Below are 12883 nucleotides of genomic sequence, written 5' to 3' on the forward strand. Positions count from 1 at the left end.
CTATTAAATTTGTTAAATATCATATAAACTGAATAATAATCAAACTAAAATATAACCGATTCAAAGTCCGACCAATAAAACTAGCCGGTCTAGTTCAGTTTTAAAACATTTTTCCATTTTAACAACCTAGTTCTAATTGTACCGGTCATGAATAGGTAAAAAGCTTCTAGTAAATACTACCTAATTCCATTTTTCCATTTAAAATACTTCTAGTAAATCTACATTCTACATGTAACGATCAAAAGCTTCATTTTCCACTTCAATACTTCTCTCCTTGTATTCCCTTAAATTGGAAAATCTCCATTCGTTGATAGCTACAACATCCTGTAATCATTCACAATGCTATTACTTTTGTACAACGTAAAGCTTGCTATATCAAGTTATACACTTAACCATGCACTATTTATATATTGTGTGTACATCGCTAGTCTAATGCTGCAACCTACCATTGAATTGGTTTTTCTATATGCAAAAAATTTAAATTAATAATTTTTTAGGGGGGCGGGGGCCACCACTAGCCCCCATGTAGGTCCACCCCTGCATGCGATCCTGTTTGGCTGGACACGGACTAGTCAAATGATCAATAAAGCGAAAAAAGTGTTTTAACGGAATATTTAACCAATTGAAAAGTAAATAAAAAGTAAATTTTGATGAATAAAAAATAATTGGTTGAATATTATAGTAAACACTATTATAATAAAAAAATGTAGTTTCACTACACAAAATTATGTACTTAAAGGAAAAATATTTTCCCTATTAATTTTAAAATCTATATCTATATAAAATTGCTTTCACAAACAATATTGGTATAAGATGTATGTTAAATTTTAAAGGAAAATTATAGTAAAAAAAAAAAAGAATTGTTACATCTGCTAACAAATTTTCCTAACATTTTTTTAATTGCTTGAACTAAAATGTATTAAATGAAAAGACAAAAAAATAAATTATATTTTAATATTTGTAAAAAAAAAAAATACTAAACTAGTAAGTATAATTTAGAAAGAAATTGATAATAAAATGACTTTGATATTTTCTAAGTGGGCAAGTAAAGAGAACACACTTGAACTTGATTTCGGGATTTGGATGCCTTGAATTGAAGGAAACAATTCTCTAATTATAAGAGAATTGGAACCGTGTTTCCTTTGCACTTTTACTGTAGCAATTTCAGCCACCGTCCAATGAGCAACAGTATGAATATTAGCAATCACATGAAAACAAGCCACCGAAAGGTGTGATGCACTTACAGTTGGCTTATTATACATGGTCCAATCATTGATTCAAGAAGCTCGTAGTCAACTAGAGTTATGGCCAAATAAGAATGAATCAATTGTTGATAAAGGCAATGATTTGAAATATAACAATTTACAATCGAATCCAAGTCCCAATAAAGCAGTAGATGTGATTGTGATTTGTTTGGGAAGAAAAGGAAAGCAACATATTCGGCGTGATTTGAGATTAAAGATTTGGGATGTATTTTGAATTATTTATTTGTACTTTTTTATTTATTTTTAGATGTTAATTACTTTTATATTTATTTTAGGAAGTTTTATTATTTTTAAAATTTTAGATTTTTGAATTTTGAATCAATTTGTAATTAGTCTATAAAATGATGCTGAAAGCGCATAGAAAAGTGGCTAAATAGAAAGTTGGGATTTTCTCAAAAGAGTAACCCTCCGGTTTTCAATTTCTTTTAACAAAATAACAAAATTCAACTCCTAGAATAAGGGTAATAAGCACCCTTTTATAGACTAATTACAAATTGATTCAAAATTCTAAATCTAAAATTCTAAAAATAATAAAACTTCCTAAAATAAATATAACAATAATTAACATCTAAAAATAAATAAAAATTACAAATAAATAATTCAAAATACATCCCAAATCTTTAATCTCAAATCATGCCAAATATGTTGCTTTTCTTTTCTTCCCAAACAAATCACAATCACATCTATTGCTTTACTGGGACTTCGATTCGATTGTAATTTGTTATATTTTAAATTATTGCCTCTTTCAACAATTGGGTCATACTTATTGGGCCACAACTCTAGTTGACTACGAGCTTCTTGAATCAAGGGTTGGACCATGTACAATAGGCCAATTGTAAGTGCATCATTCCGTGAAAATCTCGTGAATAGTGTTTTCTACCGGGTATTTTGTACTGCTGTTTAAGCAACCGGTAGAGTCCAGAAATAAATAATTGATGAAATAAGAATAAGAAAGCCTAATATATGCCAAGCAAGTCAAAAGAGACCCAAGAATGATAAAGTAATGAGTTTTAAGTTTTGTATGCAAACAGTGCAAAATTAGTGAACCACAGTGCATTTCGTCAAAAACGATGCAGAAACCGTACTGTAAATTATGAATATTGTTTCTTAGGAAATAAAATTAATGTAAATGAGTTCAGAAAAATAAAAATATATTAGTAGCTTTAAGTTAATTATGAGTCAGTTTAAGTGAAAATACGCGAAAGAAAAACAACCGGTAAAAAGGGCCACCTATGCATATAAGTCCAAATCACTTAAGATGACACTATTCACACCAGCTCCCTCTCCCTCTCTCTCCTCAAGGCCGAGCCTCTCCTCCATGGAAGGCTAGGTTTTCAAGTTTTATTCCTCCTTTGATTTCTCCCTCCACACTCAACCAAATCCTTAAGTCCATACACCAAATTCATAGAAAATCACCCAAGGAACCCATCCCACCTTTGATTACCATTTTCGTGGCTTGGCAAAGTCAGTTTGTTGAGGCTTCTTAGAGAGCTCCAAGAGCACCTCTAGCTTCTGTTTTGAAGCCTTGGGTATGTTTCCTAACTTGATCATGAGTTTTCTTGGTTTAAAGGTTGAGTCTTGGCATGTTAATGAGTTAAACAAGTAACCAATTAGTATATGAACTTAAATGGGCTTAAAGATGCATACTTTAACGTTTTAAAGTGTTAAAAACCGAACCTTTGGAGTGATATCTCGCGAAATGCAGAAAGTGCATTCTGTCACGAAATATTTGGATATGATATCCGGATATTGGCATCCGTATATGGGGTCTGTTGATATCCGCATATGGATATCCGGATATTGATATCCGGATATGCATATCCGGATATGGGATATCCAGATATGTCCCCGACAAATATCCGGATATTCTGGGTTTCCGAGAACAGTAGCGGTACTGTTCATACAAAATGTTATTTTGGGTTAGTGGACCCATGATTGGCTTATGTGGACTTCTGTAATAATTAATCTAAGTCAGAATCATAGTGATTAAGGGCTTATGGCTTGTGAGAAGCCTAAAGACATGAAACGTAAAGGAAAAGAGTTGTCTTTATGTCATATGCTTGTGGTGCTTGAATATTGATATGATTGCTGGTCCAAAACAGATTGTGATTCTGCTGTGTGTGGGCTTTGAGCTTGGTTGGACTATTGGCTTGGATAGTTAGCTTGCAAGGTAAGCTTTCGTGTCCTCGGTTTAGCCATTGTGTGGTTCCACCATACCTCATGGGGGAATGGTTTATATGCATGATGTGTTTACATGCTTTGATAATTGAAAAAGTTGTTGAGCTTTATGTGCAATTGCTTTTAATATGTATGTGTTGTTCCACTTACACGGTAAGCCTGAGTATGTGGCGTCATACAATAGGGTGAGACTGTGAGTGGGTGCAAGTGGCGTCTTGCACTAGTGTGGGTAATAGACGTATTCTTGCGTTTCTCTGCCCATTAGATTAGTTATAACACATGACATAATTATCTGCTGTTTTGGAACTTATATTGTTTAACTGCTTTTGGAACTTATATTGCACATGTAAGTGAGCTTGGGGTGGAGGATCCTTGAGAACCCCTTGCCTTACTGAGATTTCTGTTTAGAGATCTCACCCCACGTTTGGGGCGCTTATTTCAGGTTCCGATAACCCAGGGGTTGAGACCTCTAGCGGCAGGAGGCCGGAGCTTAGTTGATTGATGTTTATCTGCTTATGTATGCTGACTATGCTTGGAAGTTGGATTATGTCTGAAGTTATTATGTCATTAGCTTTATGGATTACTGTGTTGAGACTCTGTTGGTTATGTTGTTTATTTGGTGAGCATTGGGATTGTCCATGCCACATTGACTTGACTTTATGCCTTTAGTTTGAGTTGTATTAATGTATCAGGATATTGTCTGGACTACGTGTTGTAGATCCGTGACTTAGATACTCACTTAATTATATCTTGAGGTATTTACGTTAGCTGTCTCTTTGCAATTTACACACATGCGATGTTTTTATGAAAATGATTAAGTAATTAACTTGGCTAAGTATAATGACGTCATAATTGAAAAGAAAAAGATATTCCGCAACATTTAATTAAGCGTGGCTTAATACGATGACATGTTAACAGACCGAGTATACACGGGGTGTTACACTAACCATATATCATATGCATGTTTTCATTGAGTATTTCAAGAAAATTTCGAATCTGTATTTTTGGGTTTTATTATATGAAAGTTTAGAAAGATTCTCAAATTATTTTCAATCGATACATTAAATTGCTTTGGGGGTTATGAAAAAGAAGTTTTTCATGATCTATTGACACAAAAATTGTTTGAAATTGTTTCCTATAACAAATGAATTTCGTTCATAAATGTATTATTATGAAACATAGGATTCATATTATGAAAGTTTCAATCTTTCTTTAAATCGATCTTGTTTCATTGATATAAAATGAAAATTGGTTTGAGGGGTTTTTGTTCTCCCGTTATTTTCTCACTGTTTTATGTTGTTCTTAATACAAAAATCACACATTTTCGTACCATGAAAAATCATGACCAATAGCTTGAAAAATCGTTTTTAAACTTTCAAAAATTGCTCCAAAATCTGTTGTTTTTAAGATGAATTTCTTGTTGGGCTGTTGTTTCTGGGTTGTTTGTGATGAAAATGGCTCAAAACTCTGTTGATTTTGAGCTTTGACGAAGCTCCAATGGCGGTACTCGGTTTCGAGCGGATCTATCCACCAAAGGAAGAAGAAGACACTGTAATAGAGAAATCTCAAGAAATCATAGGGGTTATGGTGTGATTGTAAAGAGACATCCTATTTATATTTCTCACTAAAAAGTCTCACGAAATCCACACCGATATAAAATCCATTAAAATCATAAGATTTTTGAATACCACAAGATTATTTTTCCTTTGTTTAAAATCGTGATTGAATACCAACGGATTTAGACGGACTCTAAAATAATCTTTTAAAATCCTAATCGGTACCACATGACTTTTTTTCAATCCTTTAAAATCCTAATTGAATACCAATGAATATTTTTGTCCAAAAATAATCCATTAAAATCCTTTGAAATCCTAATCCTATACACCCCCTTAATGAAGTACTCATTGTGCATGAAAGACCAATTCTGCATGATAATAAAAAAAGGAAGGAAAACAGACCCAACCACAACCGAAATGACAATAAAGATAATAAAAAAAAAGACTCTCTTGCTCTCTCTTTTTGTTCTGTTTTACCTGTACCAAACTGTAATGTTATCTCCTTCTAGACAGAACCAAATCAATTATACTACTCTTTGAAATACTTTTTATAGATTATGTTAAAGGTACTATTTGTAACAACCATTATCATCAAGTATCAATATCTTCAATCCCTATTTGGTCTTTACTCATTATGGTTCGAAATATCCACCACAAAGATAAGAGATGCTTTAACTGGTAGGCCGTATATATCACTACTTTTACATTCAAAAAAAAAAAAATTGCACACAGAAAGGGGAAAAAATATGAGTTAGAACTTTTAATATTCTAACAACCACTTAATAGTTGAAGTTGAATGTGCTAATATCAAAATATCATTCATTATCTTAATTGCATAACTATAAATAATTATATACAAAATTAACATATATATAAAAATATATTTAATATATTGTATTTATTATTAATAATACTTTAACTTTACAAAAAATAATTTGGTGAAAAATATGAAAAGCCAACTACTCATTGGGTTGGAAATAACTAATCTTAAATAACATTAAAATAACGATATACTACAAAACATTCAATGTCCATTCCTTTTAATTGAGTACTTAATAATAATATGTAATACTTTTTTGCAAGGAAAAAATATATAATACTATTAGAAATTATAGCTGATTAAAAGATATAATATGTAATATTCAATAATATGTTACGTCATTTCATGACTTGACATTTTTGAAGTTATTAATGTTTACAATGACTTATTGATTAAGTATAAGATAAAATTGAATGCAGAATATTTTTTATACAATTGAATGTGTAGATACAAGGTATGTTTTGATGATAACAAAATGGCAACAACAAAAAGAGAAGAGCTTTGATCAAGAGCAAAAAGCATAAACCGTATGTGGATATTGAAGATGTATAATGTAGCCACACAAGAAGAGTAATGTCATATCAAAGTGACAAGATCATTGGATCAAGAGCAACGAGGAATAATTAGAAGAGCAACACCAAGATCAAAGACAACTAACCATATGGACAACATCTAAGAGAATCTCAATATCATAACCATGGTGAAAAATGATCAAAACCAACAAAGTGCCAAACATTGTCATATTCAACAAGTCAACACATCAAGTTCAAGTAAGGATCCAAGAAACACGACATGAAGCTAAGTCTAAAATTATATTTAGAATATATCTTTATGACTTAGAATATATGTGAGGGTATATGATAGATGGCATTGCATGAGCTCAAAGTTTTTCTAAAAGTAAACGTGTTTTTTCAAATTGCATAATCATAATCTTTATATACTTGAAAGAAATTTGAAAAATCTAAGGAAAAGATCCTTGACATATTTTATAACTTCAAAACATATTTATCAAGTCAATATCTTTCACAAAAAGTGGTTGGAAGCAAGTTAGAACACATTTGAAGCTAAAATTTATTGCTTAATTTTGCTTCTGCCTTCCATACAATTTTTTGTATCTAAGATGATGAATTTGGATCTTGTGTTTTTCATAAAAGTTGTAGATCTTTCTTTTATCTTTCCAACTAGACCAAGATCACGTCAATTCGACAAGTATAACTCAAGTGATGCCCAAAATACGAAACAGTGCTCTTGTTGTGAATAAAGTATTTGAATACCTGATGCAATATTCGAATACCGGATGAAGTATTCGAATACCCCACGAAAAGTATTCGAATACTTGCTGGACAGAATAAACGGCTATAAATGAAGTATTCGAATACTACACACAAAGTATTCGAATACTTACTGGGCAAAATGCATAAAACGGCTATGAACGGCTAGTTTTCAATGGAAACACTATAAATACATTCCTTATGACCCTAAAACGAATTGATCACCATTCCTACACATCTTAAGGATGATTTGAGAGCTTCTACACTATCATTTGCATATTCTTTCATATCTTTCAAAGATCAAATATATTTGAGCTCATATCTTGAAAATCCATATACCCATAGTGCTTCAAGTTGTGTATCCACACTTTGAGAGTGTATATTCATTTCTTAATATTTTCCTTCTTGTATTCTTGAGTTGAAAGGGTTGTGAGACCCATTGTTTGAGAGGTAGCCAAATACCTAAGTAAATTTGGAGTGAATTGTAAGGTTACAAAGTACCCGTAAACTTGGAGATTGAAAGGTATCCAAGAACCCGAAATCTTGGAAGATTGTAAAGGTTTTTCAAGCACCCGTGAAACTTGACCATTAGCGCCGCCCGCCAAGCCCGCCCCGCCAAGCCCGCCAGCCCGCCCGGGCTGGAATTTTTATTTTTTATTTTATTTTTTTAGTGTAAAATCTGACGGGCTTGGCGGGTAGCCCGCCCCGCCCGCCTAAACGGGGCGGGGCGGGCTAACCCGTTTTTGGCAGGCATGGGCGGGGCGGGGCGGGCAGCCTGCTTTGCCATCCCTACTTGTATGTGCTAGTATAAACTCTATAATGTTGATATATTATATGTTATGAATTTTCTGAATGTATTGATTAGCTTTCCACATATCAAAGTTTGCTTTAAATAATTATTTAGAAACTAGAAGGAGGCTTTTGCGAAAATTTTGTAATACTCAATTCACCCCCCTCTTGAGTATGGAAGCCACATTCCTAATAGAACGATGTTATAAAAATAATTTAAATTTACTATACATTAAAAAGATTTATTAGGGGTTGCGGTGGTAACATTTTAATTAGAAGTCTTCGTCACTTGATTTGGCATAATTGCTTAGAATTCTTCTTCTGAACCATTGTACTTTTGCGCCTCATTCTAGCATTTTTTTTATTATTATATAATTATCCCTTAATGTATTGCGTGTTTTTAAAATCATAAGAGATATTTGATCAGAATCTTGAAGATAAGAATTTGTAGGGAGACACAAACTAACTTGCATAACGTTCATATTTATTTACGTAAGATAAATATTAGTATTAACAAAATTTCAAGAGCAATGTATTTATGTACAGTGGCATCTTACCTTTAATGAAACTTAATGAATGTGTATAGCGAATATCAAAACAAATAAAGGATTTGTTTGGAATAGCTAAACATAAAATATGCCAAATGCGTTGTGAAGATGAGATTGAGTTCACTAAGTTGAAAATGGATGAAAACACACTTTGAGGCTACCACAAACCATTACTTTTCATTTTCTAAATCGAAAACATACTTAAGTCCATTTAAACGGCTTTTTGACCCTTTTGCCCTTCATTAATTAATTAATAATCAATTTGCCCCTGATCCAGAACTATCCACCAACCTGCCCCCTTTTAGTCGACTACCTTGCTATTTTAGTCGAGCAAATGGTCAAAATTCAGAAAGTGGACTACAACAAATTTAGTCGACTAAAAAATAATCTTAATCTACTACATTTTTGGGATATTTAGTCGACTAAGTAACGATATTTAGTCGACTAAATATCGACGGATTTATTTTTTAAAAACCCCCCCATTCGGCAGAGGGGGGGGTAGGAAACCTAATCGACTAAGGAGGCGGCCCAAACCCCAAATCCGCAGGAGCAGCTGAAGAACGCCCCAAACCCTTCCCTCAGGCGTGTGGATTGCACCAAAATACGGTCCAAATCGTGAAATCTCAAGGATAGGTAAGGTTTCTTAACTTGCATTGTGTTTTAGGTTTTAGAATTTTTTTATTTGTTTGCTATCCGAATTTGTGAACCCTAATCAAAGCGTTTGTTGTAGGTTTTGTAACCCTAATCTACTAAGGTTTATTTTTTTGCATTGTGTGAATTTTTTTGTTTGAAAAGTTTATATGTGGCAAAAGTTTGCTTTTGGTTTACAGCCCTTATGTTGCAAGTTTTCATTACCATCATGACATGTTTCATATAGTTAAATGCTGACATGTTTCATTGTAGGTACCCTAAACAAATGACGGGCCGCAGAAGACCAAGCGATGAGGGCAATGAGTCACTTGATAGACGCACCAAGCATAGGAAAGAGCGGCCTTCTTCATAAAGGCCACAAGACGAAGAGCCTGATACTGTTGACCTCCCGTATGGGTATCTGTTTGAGGACGACCCTGCCGTCCACGCTTCATTCGTACGTGACCATTTGAACCGGCCGTTATGTGCTCCAAAATCTTTGGATACAGCCTTTTTTGATAAGGAGGGATTTGAAATTGTGGGGGTGTTGAAGGCGGCACATCTGAGGGTGTTGGCCGAGACCCTATGTCCGTATTCAGAGCTTATGGTGCGGGCCTTCTACCATAACCTCAGCTACGTACAGGGCGAGCTGAAGTCGAGGGTCTGTGGAATAGAGATCGTCATGACGGCACATGCATGGTTGGAGATACTTGGCTATGATTTTGACTCTTCTCAGACTGTGGCGTATGACGCTGATAGTGGTGTAGTACTTCCAGGATATGTACGAGAGGATGCCGTGCAGGAGCAGAGAAGAGTCCGTGGGGAACACTTGCACTATACGGTGGGGTTGCTTTCTGTGGAGTCCCGTATACTACACTATGTCCTCACCCACGTTCTGTTTCCGCGATCTTTTAATCATTCCAGGGTGTTGGAACATGACATTCCCATTATGTGGGCTATCCGACATGCCCAGATGGTGAACTGGAGGCACTATATTTGTTGGTTTATGTTTAAGGCCAAACATAAGGGTCATCTTCCATACACCTGTCTGGTACAGAGGATATTGGTTCACTTTGGTGTTCCCATGGAGACTGAGCTGTTGAAGAAGACCACGAGCTATAATTGCAAGTTCGGAAAGCGTCTATTGGAGCAGTGCAAGAGTACAAACTGATTAACGTAAACATACCTTAGGAAGTTAGATATATCGAATAATACATACTGATAATGGTTGCACATATCACATCAGAATCCAACTGTCCATGATCCCGGGTAAGACCTTGGTTTAGGCAGGTGTGTTCTTTAACCCACTTACTGACCACCCAAGTATTTCCATTCTTCGGCAACAATGCCCTCACATACCAGGGACATCCATCATTATGGTGTCGACACTTCATCACAAATCTATGGTCATCACTTTTTGCCACAACGGCAGTACGGTGAGCCTTCATACAATATAATTTGACTGCATGTTGCATTTCAGATTTGCTACGAAACTCCTGATACAAATATAAAGGTTCCCCTAGTTGCCAACCACCGTGATCATCATCGTCACCATACAATATCTTTGTCTCATCATTAGGGTGGGTCCAATTAATGAAGGAATAATGTGAGCTTTCATTCCAAAATGGCTCGACCTCAGAACCTACAGATGCATTATAAGGCCACCGTCAATACCATTCATAACAAAAAAAATAATTGCTAAATTAAATCTTTAAAAAACAAATCTTACCACTGCTAACAGGGTCAACACGAAGTGGTCTCGTAACCTGCGAACCCGGGGATGGTGAGCTTGTGTCAGCGTCGAAATCACCCTCTACGTCAGTATCTAACGTGTCACCTAGCGGAATAACACTCTCAGGTTCACCGTCCTCATCGCTGTCCATATCGGCATCCTGTTCATCCTCATCTATTTCCCGCAGTGTTATTTGACTTATGACATGTGCAGGTGCAGATAAATCGACTACTCTTTCTTCATGACCAAAATACGATTCACTTCTTGTATGCATAGGTGCAGATGAAGATTGACCACAATCTAATTCAACATATATCTCAATAAAATTTTGAAATTTTCGGTCAACAATTGCATCTATGACACATTCGACATCTTCATCATCACATATATCGTTACCAATGTAGTAAATAGCATCCTTACCAACTGTAGTCTCTACCCTGGAAATCATCCGTTGAACGCATTGGCTGCCTTGCAGACCCAATTTTTGCTGAATTCTCCCCTTTAACTCATTGTATGTAGTGCCCCGTTTGATTTTCAACATTTTCGTTTTTCCTTCAAATTGAACACCATTGGGGCCTTCATAATGCTTTCCATCATAGTAGATCATTGTCACATACATGTTTGGACTTGTGCTCATCTTCCTCACGAAATTGGGACTAGGGTTCTAAAATTGGGGGTTTGGATTCGGATTTTAGGGGTTTGGAATTGGGCAATGACAATGATTTCACAATATTAGGTCTGTAGAGATGGGGAGATGAAATACAATCGGATTGAGAGGATTACACATGAACAAAGGGAGCTATTTAGGTTTACACAACAACAACAATCGAAATGAGACCGAAAACATGGAAAATATAGGGTTTCTGTCGATATTTAGTCGACTAAATATCCCAAAAATGTAGTCGATTAAGATGATTTTTTAGTCGATTAAATTTGCTGTAGTCCACTTTCTGAATTTGACCACTTGCTCGACTAAAAAAGCAAGGTAGTCGACTAAAAGGGGGCAGGTTGGTGGATAGTTCTGGATCAGGGGCAAATTGGTTATTAATAATTAATGAGGGGCAAAAGGTTCAAAAAGCCCCATTTAAACCATACATACTCAATATTTTCGCATAAAAGAGACGAACAATGCAAAAAACAAAATTCGTAACTAAAACACACTTCAATATCATCAAATAACACAGAGCTAGTTAAACTTCATTAGTTTGCATACACCAAAAACTAAAATATTATTGGTTTTCCTTGTTTACTTATGCAAGTCACGAAAGTAATCTGTAGAGCCCAAGAGGAAAAACAGGTTAAACTCGAAACATTAAGCCCCGGGCTCGGAGTAGCGAGCAAAGATACTCCGAGATGATGGCCTTTAAAATGTTCCTTATGCTCGAAATTCGCCTTGTCACACGTCACTTCATTTTTTATACTGACTGCGCCATCATACCCTGTGTCATGTCTCTGCAGGTTACAGCTCTTTTCTCGAGGCGCGAGGAAAAATCTCATCATCACTTTCGAAATTCGAAACACCAACATTCATACAATCACGCGAGGCAAAATTTCATCAATACTTTCAAAATTTGAAATGCCAACCACTACATATCTTCGTTTCTTCTTCCTTTTGCCACATTTTCTTGTTTTTTCTTCCTTTCATTATTCCCTCTGCATCGTTTCTTTAGCTCATGGAACGTTACCCATATCTCAACAAGCATCTCAAAGCTTATCATCTTCCATAAGATCTTCCACCTACACTTCCAAGTAACATTCTGTCTTCGTGTTCATTTTGTTTCGACATTTTTGGTATCGGTCTTTCGTATCTTTCTTACTGTTAATAATAACCTCATGTATAACCATCGTCAAGTAAGGGTTACCTTGAGTGAAAGAGATTTTATTGAATGATTAAGTTTCTTTGACACAATGAAAATAGAGTTTAGGTTATGTGATAGAGGTTTAAGCCATAGTTTCAGAGCCCCAATTTCCTCTGTATCGTGTTTTGGGCATAATAGGGTTTCTATTGGCCCTTTATCAACCCCCGACTCTACATTATCTTTTTATCCATCTTCGACTTGAAGTTTAATCGTGCCTTTTCTTCAAGGCGTATGG

Source organism: Gastrolobium bilobum, unplaced genomic scaffold, assembly GCF_033153095.1.
Source record: "Gastrolobium bilobum isolate Gb01-03AN ecotype WA unplaced genomic scaffold, APGP_CSIRO_Gbil_v1 utg13920, whole genome shotgun sequence".
Classification (NCBI taxonomy): Eukaryota; Viridiplantae; Streptophyta; class Magnoliopsida; order Fabales; family Fabaceae; genus Gastrolobium; species Gastrolobium bilobum.